Source organism: Bactrocera oleae, chromosome 6, assembly GCF_042242935.1.
Source record: "Bactrocera oleae isolate idBacOlea1 chromosome 6, idBacOlea1, whole genome shotgun sequence".
Lineage (NCBI taxonomy): Eukaryota > Metazoa > Arthropoda > Insecta > Diptera > Tephritidae > Bactrocera > Bactrocera oleae.
In genome coordinates, this window is record NC_091540.1 from 50,006,981 (window position 1) to 50,023,451 (window position 16,471).

General features: G+C 34.9%; 1 protein-coding gene across 3 annotated transcripts in view; it reads left to right on the plus strand.

The window, feature by feature from the left end:
* The window catches only part of nmo (serine/threonine-protein kinase nemo), a 245,095-nt gene that overhangs the window by 63,672 nt on the left and 164,952 nt on the right, over nt 1-16,471 (plus strand). The window lies entirely within an intron of this gene.

Below are 16,471 nucleotides of genomic sequence, written 5' to 3' on the forward strand. Positions count from 1 at the left end.
TCTACATATTCATAAACCCACGTCTCGTATCTAGTATTCTCAACTCCGTTGTCAAGCATCTCTATAGCGATCTCTATCGACGTTGTACGGCACATTTCATACCCAAAGCATTAACCGAAATATGTTGAGTCGATCCATAAGAGATGATAAAAAATTTGTTTATCGATTCAGTTGGTCCGAGGCAAATTTAATCAAATGGTATATATATATTGCAAATTTCCTTGAAATTCATATGTTAACCCATCTAATGTCTTAAATCTGTCATAAATGGCATTAGTTGCCACAATACTATATGTACGTACATATATACTATATACATATATACTATAGGTACATTCATATGTTCGCACTTTGGCAATATTCCCTAACGTACATATGTAGAATTTATTTACATACTTTCATTGCTCTGAAAGAATTTATCGATTTTTAAATTTATTTAACTGATATGACTACCCAATGATTTCGTTATCTAATCAGATTTACCTACCGTTGAGGTTGAATGATTACTTTCATACAATTACTAAATAAATTATAGACCAACTAAGCTATTAAACCCATATACTGTAATGTAAACAGTAATTATGAATGTATTGTATATACCATACATGTGGTGACCCCTTTCCCAAAAGCCTACTACATATCTGTGTGTATAGATTTGCATGTGTGTGTGTGAATGTAAAAAAAAAGTGCATTTGCCATTGTGTCGTCACTTGTGTCATTTTACATTGCCGCTGACCCACTTTGGGCGCATGGATGTTTCGCTTAAAAATATTTACATATCTACACTTACATACACATCGTTCTATCGCATACGGTCAGAGTGGTAACATTACGACACCACAAGTAAACAGCGTAAACTGCGTAAAAAGAACAGAAAGAAAAAGTATTTCCTAAAGAACTGGAGCAGCTATCGTAAAGAGGAGAAACCATAAAAAATAATAGAAGAAAACAGAGCAGATACAAAAAAACATAACATTTTTTTATTATCAAACATCGAATAACTGGATTACACCACAGTTATGTCTGAAAAATACTGAATTGTTGTTGCTGTCATAGTTTGAAGTATAAAATACATAAAATCGGCGAAAATGAAATGACCTTAAAAAACGCAACCAAAAGAGTAAAATAAAATAATAATAAAAGACGTCTAAAGAAACAGGGTTTAAAATGAAAATCGTATTGACATTTAGCAATAATTATATAACACTTTATTAAAGCAATTTTGGGTTTTGAAATAGTTGGCGAAGGTAACACTGAAATCAAAAAATATTAATTCTAATTTTAAAGCGTTCTATCATGCAAAATACTGATACTACAATAACAATAGTGAAAACATAAGTTCATTGGAATTCTAAAAACCAGTTACTTGTCATTTTTGATAAGGTAGTCAACTTATTTGTAAAATGCACTCTAAAGGCTTGTTCAGTAAATTTTTTTTGTATGCATTAAATTAGTTCTGAGCTAGTTTGCAGTTCAACCGGATGATAGTTAACCTATGGTTACTTTAATATCACTAACCATAATTAAAAGCAAGGTAAATATTTTATTGCATCAATTATGCGTAAATTGTAGTTTCGAAGTACGCGTAATTTAACCGCAAGTTGGTTAACCACTGCCTAGTTTATCTTAAGTCTTATCGAAAGCAAACTTATTTGGAAGTGAAATGTCTTACAGATATTGTAGTTTCGAGAAAATGTTTGGTGTAACTGGAAGTTAGTTAACCACTGGTTACTTTAAATTTTTTTACGCAAATGTATTTGAAAACTTGTTTATTTTAAGTGAGGTGTTGACATAGTGTCAAGTGTACATAGGTATGTATGTATAATGCGAATATATAACTGGCAGTTAGCTAACCATTGGTTAAGTTTACCCAAACATATTTGTAATGAAGGTTATTTTGGAATGAGGTGTCAAGTCAGTATTAAGGGTACATATGATATATATTGTATATATCATTTAGATTCTATAACCATTCTCTTAATGCGGCGTTTAATGGAAAACTTATGTTTAATATACCAAGTTGATAAACAATAAGTGCATTGGTTCTGTTGCCAATTTTCCTACCCATTTCTGCGTCATTAACTACGCTGGCTTTAAAGATGCCTTAAATCACAGCATTCTTAAACAGCCAAAAATAACTGTAACCAGCATATTTGGCTTTTTAACACATTTTAATAATGTTGCATAATGCATTTGGCATTTAAGTTGTTGGCTCAAACTGTAGACAACAATAAGCTGCTCAATACTGTTTAGAATATTTTTTGTTGCTCAACTTTAAGCTCCAAGAGTTAGCGAGAGAGGAGAGGGGTCTCTCTTCGCAAAGTTAAATGCACTGTTTATGTCGCTGACAGCGTTGCATTGCCAATAGCACAGTATGCCGCTGACAGCTGCAGATGCAACAAACACACATAGTTGCAATAACTGCAACGAATGTTGTGGAATGAAGCAATAAGCGTGCAAAAATTTTGGTATTAGAAAACAGATACAAAACATGTGCATAAAATATAGGAAATATAAATAGAAATAAATAAATAAACTTAAACCAACTTTACATATTTGTGCAGCGAAGTTAACGCAAAGTAGAACAATTGCGCTGGCAACTGACAAGCACGAGTTGCTTTTCGGAAAAAATTTGACAAAACCGAAATAAAAAACTTTGTTTGAAAGTTTTTGGGGTTTAGTGTGGCTTTAGTATTTATATGGATACCCTGAACAGGCTATATTAAGTTTTCCATGAAGTTTGTAATACTCAGAAAAAAACGGCGGTGATCATTTAACTAACATAGGTATATACCTATATATTATATATATATTTATATATGGTTCTATATATAAGTGATCAGAATGACGAGATATGTCGTCTGTAGTTTTTTAGTTTTTGAAATATCGATCTGAAATGTTGCATACGTTATCTCCAACAAGCTGCTCATTTGTCGGACCCGCCGATATCGAAGCACTATAGCTTATATATGTAACTGTCATACAAACTGAACGATCAAAATCAAGATAAAAATCGTTGTATACCCTTTTGTGCTATATAAAATGCACCTGTGAAGGGTATTACAGCTTCGGTGCAGCTGCAGCTAACGTGTGTGTGGTTGTATTTTTTTTATTCTTCATTTTTTTATAACATTAAACTTATAAATTTTTTTCTACATTCAAGCATTCTATTGTAATGCCATTTTTTCCAGTTCAAGTAAGTTGAATGTGCCTTGAATTGGCAAGTGGCATTGCTAAAAAGTAGCACGTGATGTATGCAACAATTACAATTGTGTAGCAATGCATTCGTGTGTATTTGTGTATATACCGTTATTTACTGCCGCAATTAAGCGAGCACAATTTTCGGCAATTCCTTCACCCGCAATTGTCGCTCGAATAGAGAATATTTGCAGTATTTTGTGTATCTGCATTTGTCTGTGGCAGACAATCGCTGACAAAATCAGCATAGCCTAGCATAACATAACATCGCATAACAAGCGTACCAGCATTCAAATTCCATGCAAAGCTGCGAACAATCACAACAAAATCCATCGCTTTCGGTTCGACCAACTGCTGCTTTGGCCAATTTATATCCAAATTCGTTGCCACAGTGATCGTGTTGTAATATAAAGTATATGTTATGTATTAACAGTTATATTTAAAAAACAATCCAAAAATTGCGAATTTTTAATATTGATACAAACGACAACTTGCTACAACTGTCAAACTTTCATAACAATTAATTATTCTACTTTTAGATCTCCATCGTTATCATAAAGTAGAATCCCTAAATGTGTTGGCTTGTAAGACAGTTTATATCTTCTTTTCAACCAAACCGTAATTTTGGGCTTGAAATCTCATAAAAACTTGTTGTTGTATGTTTCATATTTCTTTTGATTATTGTTAAGATTCTAGCAAAACAAATATGTCATAAATTTACTTGTTCTCGTTGAGCGAAACCTCGAAAAGTTGTTATAAGGTTTAATACGCACAGACACGGTCTCTGACCCTATAACTCTTATCTGTGGCGGTCGCAAACAGCCTAGCCAAAAGACAATATTCTTAGTGTAGGTTTTGTTCTCAATGATCCTTTTTCAAAAGTACTATCATAAGCCTAATCGGGTTTAATGCCAAGAAAAAGCAACCAATGAAATCTCGGACATTTTTTTCAAACACTTATTTTATGTTAATGTTTTTATGTTTTTATTTCGAAAAATGTACTACAATATTTATTTATATAATTCTTCTACTGACTCTTATTTCTTCTTAATTAAGGATTAAGGATCTTAATTCCGGGATTTCCAACAACATCAACAGCGTCCTAGAACAAGTTTTTTTAAGAATTCTGCTCAAAATCTAAAGTTTTTTAGAATACTTAAAGAGTCATATCCACTTGCTAGTCAGAAAAAACGCTTCTTGTGTAAAATTTTTATTAATATTTTTTTGAGTACAATAAATAAATAACTATAATGTTAATTAAATTTACAGAATTGAATGTTCTTTAATAATCAGTGATTCATTTTGAAAAATTTAGGATTCTCTTGATAAAATGATGAAAAATATTATAACAATAGAACTCAGGGAACTATCGAAAAACTGGTAAAAAATTTTTGACAATATGGCGGCTGCCCAAAAAAGTAAGTCGTATACACTTTACAGTGGCATAAAAAATCGCAATTATTCTGAGAAATCTCAATACTTCGATCACTACCAGACAAATAGAAGTTAGTACAGCCGTTTCGGAGAATTTTCCTTCACTGACTCTGAAAACAGCGTTTCGAGAAAAATGCCTTTAAAGTGTTGGCAGCCGATTACATTAGGTTTGAAGTTTTGTACAAATATTGTCATACTTGTATATCCAGAACAGAACTCAACAACTTACATTTTTTTTCGGAGAATATTTTCAAATATATGCACAATCGAAATATAAACCAAAAAAATTGATTTTTTGAAATTCACAAGTAAACAACAGCGCAGTGTGAACAGGTCTTAAGATTGCTCGATTACCCTATTGGCGGGCATTTTTCACTGGCGTTACATAAAACCAACCGTACGGTCACTATGCATGTTCCAATTAACGCCTATAGCTGTAACTATACAATAAAGCTTGTATAAAAATACAATTAACTTTTCTACGTTAGAGGGCTGACGCAAATTCGTCCAAAAATATATATAATTATAGGTTGTGTCGATTTCAAAGCGCACCAAAAAGGGATGAGCAGAATATTGAATGACCTTGTCGCATAGCAGCTAGCGTGTGACCTCCAACCAGCATCTATTTCTTAGACGCTACGTTTCTTTCTAAACGGAAAAATAAATCTTAATTAATTGCTAGAGAATGTAGTAAATGGCGCTGCCGGTTACTATGATGACGTATTCTACACATAATTTATCATAAATTGCAACAATACACACAAACATATGTATAACATAAGTATAATAATTTGAGTTAGTAGCTCAACGACTTTGTTTTGCCGGCGGTGGGCAAAGCAAAAACCAATTAGCAAAGATGAGTAGCTAATAAGTCATAACTAATAGGAGTTCACTTGGTAACTGCGCCGTCGAAAAGTCGTAAACAGTCCACAGCAAAAAAAAAACTTAACAAAATTAATTTTGAATTTAATAAAAGAATTGCCGTTAGGGCACATCTTTAATTAAATATTGCGGTTTTGAGAAAACCCTAAGCACATATTGTATTAAACAAATCAGGTGTCGAACTTTAACTTGGGTTTAGTGACAATGGTTGCCACTGGACAGCAAACCGCTTTATACCGACATATTTAGAGCCACTGTGATGAGACATTTCTAACTTCGTTCAATTAACCGAACTGCACGCGATAAAAGAAGTAAATAACGAGCTAGGATACAGTACTACACTGAAGAGCAAACGTTTCAATGCAATATTTGTGGTTATACATTGGGATCTTATCATAATGTTGTGTTCTTACGACATGTTACACAAATAGTAGATCTAAAAATGTACCCGAATAGAGAATATTACTCAAAAAATACATAGACTCGATGGCCCGTTCCCACGACGTAAACAAGAAAGACTCTTCGTTTCCGAGCTTGTATCTTTTTAAGAACTTTCTTGACAGAAGTCGACTTTATTATTGAACATAGCAGTTTTTCAGCGAGCACGATATAAGTTATGAAATGTTTTTTGCTAAAAAATATGTCTCAGTATCCGCGATTACCGTTTCATTTCTTTCCAGCGCCCAATCCCTTGAAGTCTGAGGGAAGCAACAAAATGTCGCTGCGAGTCAGTTCCAGGCAAAGTAGTAAAGGAAATCCGGAACCAATTCATACAATCTTGCTAACCTTTGCCTGATTTGCACATGGCTTTTAATTCTATCCCTTACACTTTTGAAGGTTTAGAACTACAAAACAACATGGTGTCAATGTTAACGGTTCCCTCTCATAGAAACGATATTAACTTTGCCGCTTGGTTGGTTTGAAGCTGGGTCCTATTTCTCTCAGGCACTTTGTATGTAATTATACTCTCGCAACCTGTTGCTACAGAGTATAATAGTTTTGTTCACCTAACGGTTGTTTGCATCACCTAAAACTAATCGAGTTAGATATAGGGTTATATATATATAAATGATCAGGATGAAGAGACGAGTTGAAATCCTGGTGACTGTCTGTCCGTCCGTCCTTTCGTCCGTCCGTCCGTGCAAGCTCTAACTTGAGTAAAAATTGAGATCTCTTTATGAAACTTGGTAGACATGTTTCTTGGTATCGTGAGACGGTTGGTATTGCAGATGGGCGTAATCGGACCACTGCCACGCCCACAAAACGCCATTAATCAAAAACAAATAAATTGCCATAACTAAGCTCCACAATAAGATACAAAACTGTTATTTGGTACACAGGATCACATTAGGGAGGGGTATCTGCAGTTAAATTTTTTTTTTAAAAAGTGGGCGTGGTCCCGCCTCTAATAGGTTTAATGTGCATATCTCATATATATATATACAGCCTTCATGCAAACTAAATGATCGGAAGCAAGTTCTTGTTAGACAACTTTTTATTTGACATGGTATCAAAATTTGGCACAGATAATTATCCAAGGCAAGGCTACAATTTTTGAACAAATTGTTCAGATCGTACAACTATATCATATAGTTCCCATACAAATGATCGAGCAAACTCAAGTCTTTGTATGGAAAACTCTATTATTTGTCAATTTATCTTTCGAAAATTTAATAGACTATTTTCTTCAAACAAATTGTTCAGATCGGTGAACTATAGCATAGAGCAGTCATATAAACAGACCCCTTAAAATCAGAATAAAAATGTTTTTACACCTGTCTAGTATTCTAGCTTCGGTGCACGTTTCGGTTAACGTTTTTTCTTGTCCAACAACAAAAATCAAAAAGTAGTACGTGTACAGTAACAAAGTAAAAAGTAGCTTTTGGTATGCAACAACAGCAAAAAAGAACAAAGTCACTGAAAGTTCACTGTTGCGAGTAGGTGTTGCTTCCAGACTAGTTGCATGCTATAATACCCGGCCACAGTTGCTCTGCTGCACGTGCGCACACCCTTTCATACATATTTATATGTATTTTTTTGTTTATTAATACATATATTTAGTATAGTACCTTTTAAATGCATAAATTGATTAAGTCCATACTTCAATGGTAATTTATGCGGTAAAATTACGGCGCTGTTGGCAGCAATTGCCGCCACTGTTGCCGCTGCTGCTGCTTTTGCTCCTAATGCCTTTGTGACGGCCAAACAAGCGACCAGCGCGCGAAATATTGGCCAGTATGTGCAGTGCAAGCGCGTGTGGCAAGCACATTTATAATTTGTGCGTGCGTGCGTTTTCCTCGTCGTTTCTTTTGCCTTTCTTTTGGTTCGCTTTCAGTGCCGCTCGTAATTTTGCAACGCGCTATTAATTAATTTACAATTGCCTGGCACGCATTGTGTATTTCCTCTCCGAATGTGCAATCAATTTCAAATGCATTTGCTTAAGTTTCACTACACACAACCCTACGTGCGTGTATATGTTCGCATCTTGTTAAGCATTGAAATGAGTTTAGTATTTATTCAATTGTATCTTTACGCGTTGCTTTGTCCAATTTATTAGCGCTTAACGTTTTGTTTTTCCATTCACTTAAGTATTAAGTATTGTGCTAAGTGCTTCCCGCTTCGATAGTTGCAAGGCATCTTTTGCTGAGCAGCTGAATTCTTGAATCTTTAGAAATAAATGCATTATTTTGCTAACTGGTTAGAAAAGAATACCTGAAAGTTTGTTAATTGTTCTTATAGGCATGTATGCACGCAAGGTTGCTTCAGTCGATTTAAAGTGAAAGGAAGCTCTTCTAAAAATAAATACATTTTTATTAAAAAATTGCTAAAAAAAAAAAACTTATTACATAAAGGGGTATAAAAAAGCTTTATTTCGCTTCAAATCTCTTAGTTTGTATGGCAGCTATTTGCTATATTGGTCCGATCAGAACAACTTCTTTTGAGATTGCGTGGTTGACTTGTACAATAACACTGGTTAACAAAATCTTTCACAATAATATGTGAATGAAAAAAAATTGTCACATCAGTTTTTCTTGTGACATCAAAACATAGAGAAATTATTGCATAATATAGAATAAATTTGTATGCTTTTCGTGCATTTTTGGCTTCTCGATGGTCTTTTTAAGTCTCCAGCAATAATCTGTTAGCATTACTACATTCCATTTCCCTTGAGTGCGCTTCTCCATTAAGGAAGTGTCTTGATGGACCCTCTCGCCTGGTTCGTCCCTCACAACACCCAAATTTGCCGGAAACAAATCCAGATGAGAGTCTACGCAGATCATTTATATGTACATAACTTTATAGAGTCTCGGACGTTTCTTACGGTGTTACAAACGTTTTGGGTGTTACAAACTTCGTGGCTAACTTAATATACTTTGTTTTCGTGAGATCTATATTTCTATGTGGTAGATAACATTTATAAAATCTGAATATATAGCTTTTTAATTAGCTAAATTTGTCTTTTAGTTTCTAAGCGTTTTACAATTTTTACTTCAAGTTTAATATTTTCTTATCTTTATTTCATTTCAGGTGAGTTGAAACAATAAAAATCTAGTTTTTAGAATTAAATATGTATCGGGCTCTTTACTATGCTCTCTTATGAGGTAAGTTAAGAATAATCTAAAATAGAAAATTTACCTTATATTATTGATTTTTGTCTGGCAGCTAAATTCATTAAAAACCCATTAGATGAGTCTGTTTAGTTTTCTCTTGCCCGAAATATTATACGTATTGTACTCATAGGGTAAGCACATTTTGACATGTTAGGTCGATTAGAAAGCTTGGCTACATTTTTTGTATAGAATGTGGTTGGGCTAGGAGTGAGTTTATTAAGAAGAACTGATGACAATAATTGAATAAGATACAATAGTATTAAAAATATGAAAATATTTTTATACATTTTTTTTCTAAAAAGATTTGTTGAAATAAAAAAATATTGAAATCATCAAGACTAGAACGGCAACATCCTCTTAAATTTAATGTAATTTTAATACAACAATTGTTAGCAAACCTGACAAAAATATTTCTTTTGAAGTTACAAATGGGTGGCAACCCTTTACAGAAAATATTTTATAAACATATTGCGAGAATTGGTTCATAAATTTTAAAAATATTTGAATATTTTTCAGAAATTTTCTTAAAAAAAAACTCCTAATTAAGTTCTAAATTTAATTAACTCCTAAAATTAAAATTACAATATTCTTTTTTATTGCAATATATTAATTTACATTCATTCCATAAAACTATAACTTAAATATATCAATAAGTGACGGCAACCCTGAAAAAATATTTGTTGTAAAATTCGAAAGCGGTAGTGACCCTACCCAAAAATTTTTGTATATGCGTATTGCAAGAATTGGTTTATTTGGCTCATAAGTTTTAAATATATTTGACTATTTTTTAAATATTGCATAAATTATTATAGTAAATGGTTTTGTTTGTTTATTAATTATATAATTTTGCCTTCATTCGGCAACCCCGAAAAAAATATATTTATTTTAAAAATTGTAACGGGCGGTAATCCATCTCAAAAAATATTTGATAGTAACAGTGCTGATATTGTTTTCTATTATAAGTTTTTAAAAATATACAAATTTTTATATATGTATTTCGGAAGCTTTCTTGTCAACACAAAGAAAAATGTTTCTTAAGTGATAATTCGCTTACATTCCATAGAATGTTGGTTATCACCAGAGCAAACACTTTTATGCGACCTCTTGCGGTAAAACCCACACTACCCGCATATGTACATACATACATACGTACATAAGCGCAGACTCCAGCGGTGAATGACATCTTCTAAGCAATCATTCACACACACACACACCGACGTGCGCCGCCTCAGATAAATCGTTTTACTTCGCCTTTGTGCAACTCGTCTAGCAAAAGCACTTAGAACTTTGAGCTCCGTTGTTGCTCTGCCTTTGTGTCATTGTAGTCAAATGAAATGCAACGCCAACGAGGGTAGTGGGGTGTTGAGACACGATTGCGGTGCTCATTTATGCGGGTTCATAAACCAAACAAAACTGTTAACCAGACAAATAAGCATAAAACTCAAGAAGCAGCGTGCAGAACATTTAACGATGAGTCGAGCTCAAAGGGAGTAGGGCGGTTAGCTGGTGAGCTGGGTACACAGGTGTACCGATAAGTGGAATTGTAGCAATATATAGTACTGGATGCGCCAGTCTTACTTTAGTCGACTCAAGTATTTACACATTTTATTTGCGATTGGGTGAGTGTTTGCATAGTATCTTCATTGTTCCTCAGTAAAACTACGTGCGCTTAGCTGAAGATGTGTTTGTGTGCGTGTTTATTAAGCTTTTCAGTATAAAGAAGCCACTAAGCAATCTCGAGTCGGCTCTTGCACTTTACTTATGTTATTATCTGAATTGTGTACATACAAAAGTATATAGGCTATTCGTTACCACTTTTGTCGAAATCTATTGCATCTAAAAACCGTGAGATTTCTACGTACTTTACGCAGCATGGTTATAAAATAGTCTGTAAAGCCTCTAAAGGTTATTATGTGAGCTGCTACTGTTATTCGGCGTAACAAAATCAAACAACTCAATCTCCGTAAAAATTTTGCAGACGAACATTTTTCTTTTTAGTCTAAAACTTTCTACATGATTTTTGTAGCGACTGAAGACTATCTAGATGTCTAATTCGGCGTGGATGGTGTCTTCCAGTTTCGATAGGCCAAAAGCTGAGTTTTCGAACTTAGAAATACTTAGAAATACTTTGAAAGCCTAGACGGTGGTTTGATTATAAACAACTCGTTTTGAGTATTACTGCGCTTACTGATCTAATAGTCGGTCAGTAAGTGATGTTTTGAAATATCCTGAGACAAAGCGAACATTGGTCATTGAAAGCATGGTCATGAAACCAAAGCTATACGACCTTACTATGTAAAAACAAAAAAAAAGATAACTTTTAAAAATCTGAAAAAGTCTACCACAGCTCCAAATATTATTCGTCGGTAGGTAATACCTTTCGCCTTGACAGAACTGTGTCGAACCAATTCATAAACTTTACTCTTATAGAGAGCTTATAACAAGTATCTCTTCAATTTTTACTTATAGTTGGTCTACGCTTCTGTAAAACTCTGTACTATTCAAATACTTCATGGAAAGATGCTTATATTTCATCCTATTATCTCGAAGGATTGATTCTTTACTAGGGTGATTTATCAGTTCTTTAGGACACACATCTTTAGCACCTAAAGGCAAAGAATTCCTTCAACTACCATTCTTAGACCCAAATCGTTCATATGAAAACATTCACTGAAGTGCCGTTACTCTCTCTTGCCACTGCTGAGCCTGTCGATGCAACACCTTCTTAACAAATACAATTGCTTTATACACCTCCTTAGGAGATCCACACATACATACCCATAAAGCTATTGCTTTTAGCAAATATTAACTGTGCCCCAACGTTGCAAGTTTTGCACCACGCCAGTCTCATTCACCGCGGTCGAGTGTTGCAGGGCAGCTAGCCAGCCTTCGGCCCATCAGCTAGTCGGGGGGCAGTTAGTTAGAAGTCAACAAGCGGGCAAATAACCAAAGTAGCCAGACTACCCAACTCAATCGTGCCACCAAACAGCTAACTACTACAGCAACAACATACACAATCGACTGCCACAATCTTCAAGGTAACTTTGACTTTGACTCGCAACCAAGTTGACGTTTATTTGTATAGCTAGCATGCCGGCTTGTTATATACACGCAGTTGTATATTAGATAGCTGTTTATATGTATATATTTGTGTATGTATTTGTATTTCGTTTTGCTCCGTCTTTTGCTACTTCATTTACTGTTAATTTTTGCGATTGTACTTGCAACTTGAAAGCAATTGTGTGCAGCTGCTGCTCCCACTCGTTAGTCTTTGGTCATAAGCGACTGCTAAGCAGAAGTATCTATCTCGGGGTTAGGGTGGACGAAAATTCGTTTATCTTCTAGTTTGCATTAAATTGGGAAAAATAAAACAAACTTTGTTAATTTTGTTTGCATTGAAGCCATAATACCCTTCACAGGTGCATTTATTATAGCATAAAAGTGTATAAACAGATCTTTATCTTGATTTGATCGATCTGTTGGTATTGCAGCCATATGCTATAGTGGGCCGATCTAAACAATTTGTTCGAAGATTCTACTGTTGCCTTGCACCATAATCCATGCCAAATTTCGTGAAGATACATATCTTGCATGAAATAAAGAAGTTTTCGATAAAAGCACTAAATTTTGATCTTTCAGTTTATAGGGAAGCCATGTGTTAGTAGTCATCATAGTAGTCTAATTTCAGCGGTTCCAACTTATTAACAGCGGAAGTTGGAAAATCTTTCTGTTAGGTAATATGGGGGCCAATGGGCCAGACATACTATTATTAGAGAAGGATTCTTTCCGAATTTCTATAATATATCTTACATATTGACCGGTATTTTCACTAAAAAGTTCGCAATAAGAACTGGGGCCCAGTTATTCGGTTTCTGGGGGCTTGAAAAGTTTTGGCCGGTCAACTCTTGGTCATAAGGTGGCACATCTCAAAGGCATTATTCGTGCCAAGTTTTATCTGGATATATTGATTGGTTCTAGATTTGTATATTGGAAAATAAAAGAAGCAGACGGAATTTAAAATTGTGTTATATGAAAAGCACTATAATATAGAAATATCAGAGTAATATTACGTACCGAGATATGAGTTTTCACCTAAATGTGGGTGGAGGCACGCCCATCGTCTAAATTTGTCAGCGGCTCTTACAAAGCCCTCTCATACCGTCATCTCGAGTGTAAACTTTTATGTCTCTGGCGCATTTAAATTAGTAGATTTATCGTACTTTTAGTAGTTATTAAAAAAACTGTTATATTTTCACAGGGTGGGTAGGGGTAGGTGTAGGTACCAAAAATATTTACCTTGAGCGAATATGGTTATTATTGCTTGAATGGCTTAGTAGATATGTACATTAAACCTATGAGAGGGCGGGGCACGCCCACTTTTAAAATTTAGATGTGTTATATATAATTCCATACCTATCTCGATTAGTTTTAAGTTATACAAACAACCGTTAGGTGAACAAAACTATTTTACTCTGTAGCAACATGTTGCATGAGTATAAAACAAGTATAAGACAAATTTACATTTTTTTGAGGATTTCTCAAATAATTCCTCCCAAAAATCTGCATTGTGTGTTTGTTAACTGAAAGCTTACTGATTTTGCCCAGTCAAAACTCTCAACAAACTTTCTAAGCGCTGCTATGCGGTGACATTTTTGCAACATGCCATATGTATGTACTCGCATATATCAAAATTGCGATGTTTCCTAAAAATTTAGTCCACATAAGCGTGGACGCTACACTTGACCACAGCTGACACATGGTTAGCGTGGTTTATGTCTTTAACTAACTGCAAATAGCGGTTTGTACGAGCTGTGTTATTGTTTGTCCTCCGGCCAGTGGCAGCGGCGAATCCTGTTGACTGGCATTGCACTTTGCTGTCAAATGATAAAACTTTATTCATTGTTGTTGTTTGTATTGTTACACTGTCAGTATGTCACAGTCATCAACGTTGATTCGGTGGCAAAGCACATTTGTACGCTATCCCTGTGTTTATTCCTGTTGCTGTTGCTATGTGCGCTAGTGTACTTGTTATCACCACTGTCACAGCTCCTAACATTAATGATCCTGTCACTCTATTCTGGCGCGCGAATTTATCGCAACAAATTTCATCAACAGCATGGTTGGCAACGCTGGTATGCTTGAAGTTGGCTATTTTGTTGCTAATGCATTTACCTGATATCAGCCGCAAAGTACTGCGAAATTTTTATAACTTAAATAGTTTTTGGAATATTGGTTATTAACTGTCATAAAATCTTTGAGATGCCGTCAGAAGTTTGCGATGTAAGTGACTTTATTGCGAAATAAGTTTTCATTTTCTGAATATTCTGAGATAACAATTTCTCTGAACTATTTGTTGAATGTTGAGCGAATACTAAGTGACTACAGTGTAGAAATGGATCAAGGCTCTACACATAAAAATCTTCAAATTGTGGTAACAATTTGCACATTTTCTTCAAAAAGTTTCGCTTTCGACTATGCTAATTCCCAATAAATATATTTTAAGTCTCGAGCGCTTATCTGGATCTCATAGGTTCCATACTTTTATTGTGGCATCGTTGGAATGTAGTTTTATCTCACAAAATATTACACTGGGTTCTTTCGAGATCGGTAAACTCGTATCAAGTAGTCTGGTTTTACATATGGATATAGTTTAATAAAAGATTTATAAAGTTTGGTTCAACCCAAACATCTTTTATTCGTCTCGCCTTCTCTCGAGCCAGAGTCTACATTACTCATAGAGCATAAACCTCAAACAACTTGAATAAAAAAATTTATAACCTAAAAATAAGCTTTTGCTAAGAGTTGATCGTTTGTGTCTTTTCCCAAGATCCGTTTAGTTTTGAAAAGAAAATGGCGAGAGTTGACGATATATTTCCGGTTGGACCAAAGGTCACAAACTCTAGGAAAACTTTTTGACAACCAAGTATATTTGAAGACATTTTGTATGAGCGAAAAATAATAATTTTTAGTTTATGGCTAAGTCTTCTGTCCACAGAATTGTCACAAAGTTCCGTTTCTATCTTCCCGACCAAATCGTTGACCTCATCGAAGCGCGAGCAGAGTTCGGCGGGGCCAACAGTGATGCCAAAAAATCTTACAAAATTGTATTATTCGTCAACTTCGCGCAAACTTAAGTTACCGGCGATTAAGTTTTTCTATCGCCATAAGTCCGGAAGTGAGTAAAATTTTGAAATGATAATCATGTAACAAAGTTTGCTTCCCCTGATATAAGCTTGGGCTCGAGATAGAAGATGCTTACACGACAATCGGATCCACCTAACTGAAACGGACTCAGGTTGCTAATGTAACAACGCTCGACAGACTTTTCAAAATTACTTAGGCAATGTTTTCTGCTGCTCCAACAACTACATCAATATTTTCTGATAATTCAAGTCATCTAAGTTCTTCAAATATCCTTAAAATCAGCTTTATTCGATTATCGATATGTTCGGAAGCTTAGTGGGTTATTCACACATTCTCGCTATCAAGTCGAATGGATTCTTGAGTGGCACTCTTTAATCACACAAGTTTTGTTTTTTTTGGTCAAAAATGATGTGCCTAACACACAGCAACGTTCTCGATTACTTCCGCGTTTTCATTAACGCTGCCGTGTTTTTAACATCTTCGCAAACGCCCAACTACGTTTACCGTTCGAAAGCATATTATACAAACAATTTTACGCAGAAGAAACCAAAAAGGCGCAAACTAACCCAACAACCAAAATTCTCAAACGAATAGACTGAACTTAAGCATAAGACGGTAGACTAGGAACCTTACACTCATGGCTTGCCCGTATGTACATATATCTGCATCTATGTGTTTGTGGTCATGACGGATTGAAAGACCAATGACCAGAGCGAAAGACTTAACTTAACCAATACATGACCGCACGACCGGCCAAGCGGCCGAAAGAAACTTTTGCTATGAACTCGTATAAGTTGAGACAGGCGACGTCTTTCTGTTACGGCACATGGTGATTGCCGAGATAATAGACTGAAAATTGGTTAGCACAAAGGCAATGCATGGCTGCGCCGCTGACTGACTAGCAGGCTGAGTGGCAAAAAGCATTTCGCAGCAAATCACTAGTTAGAAGAACTGAACTGAAGTCAAAACGTTCAACAGAAATAGGCACTAAAAATACCATAATCAAGTGAACAGCAATAAAAGAATTAAGGCAGAAAAAAGAACACAAGTAAAAACTTACCGGGAAGCCAAGAAAATTACTAAAAAAATAAGCTATTAAAAAATAAATAGTCAAAGTCGAACTCAAGCTGGAGTTGAGTAACAACGGCAGTAAGCTAGCAAGCAATAGGATCATACAGCACGATGCGCCGGCGTGCGTACGA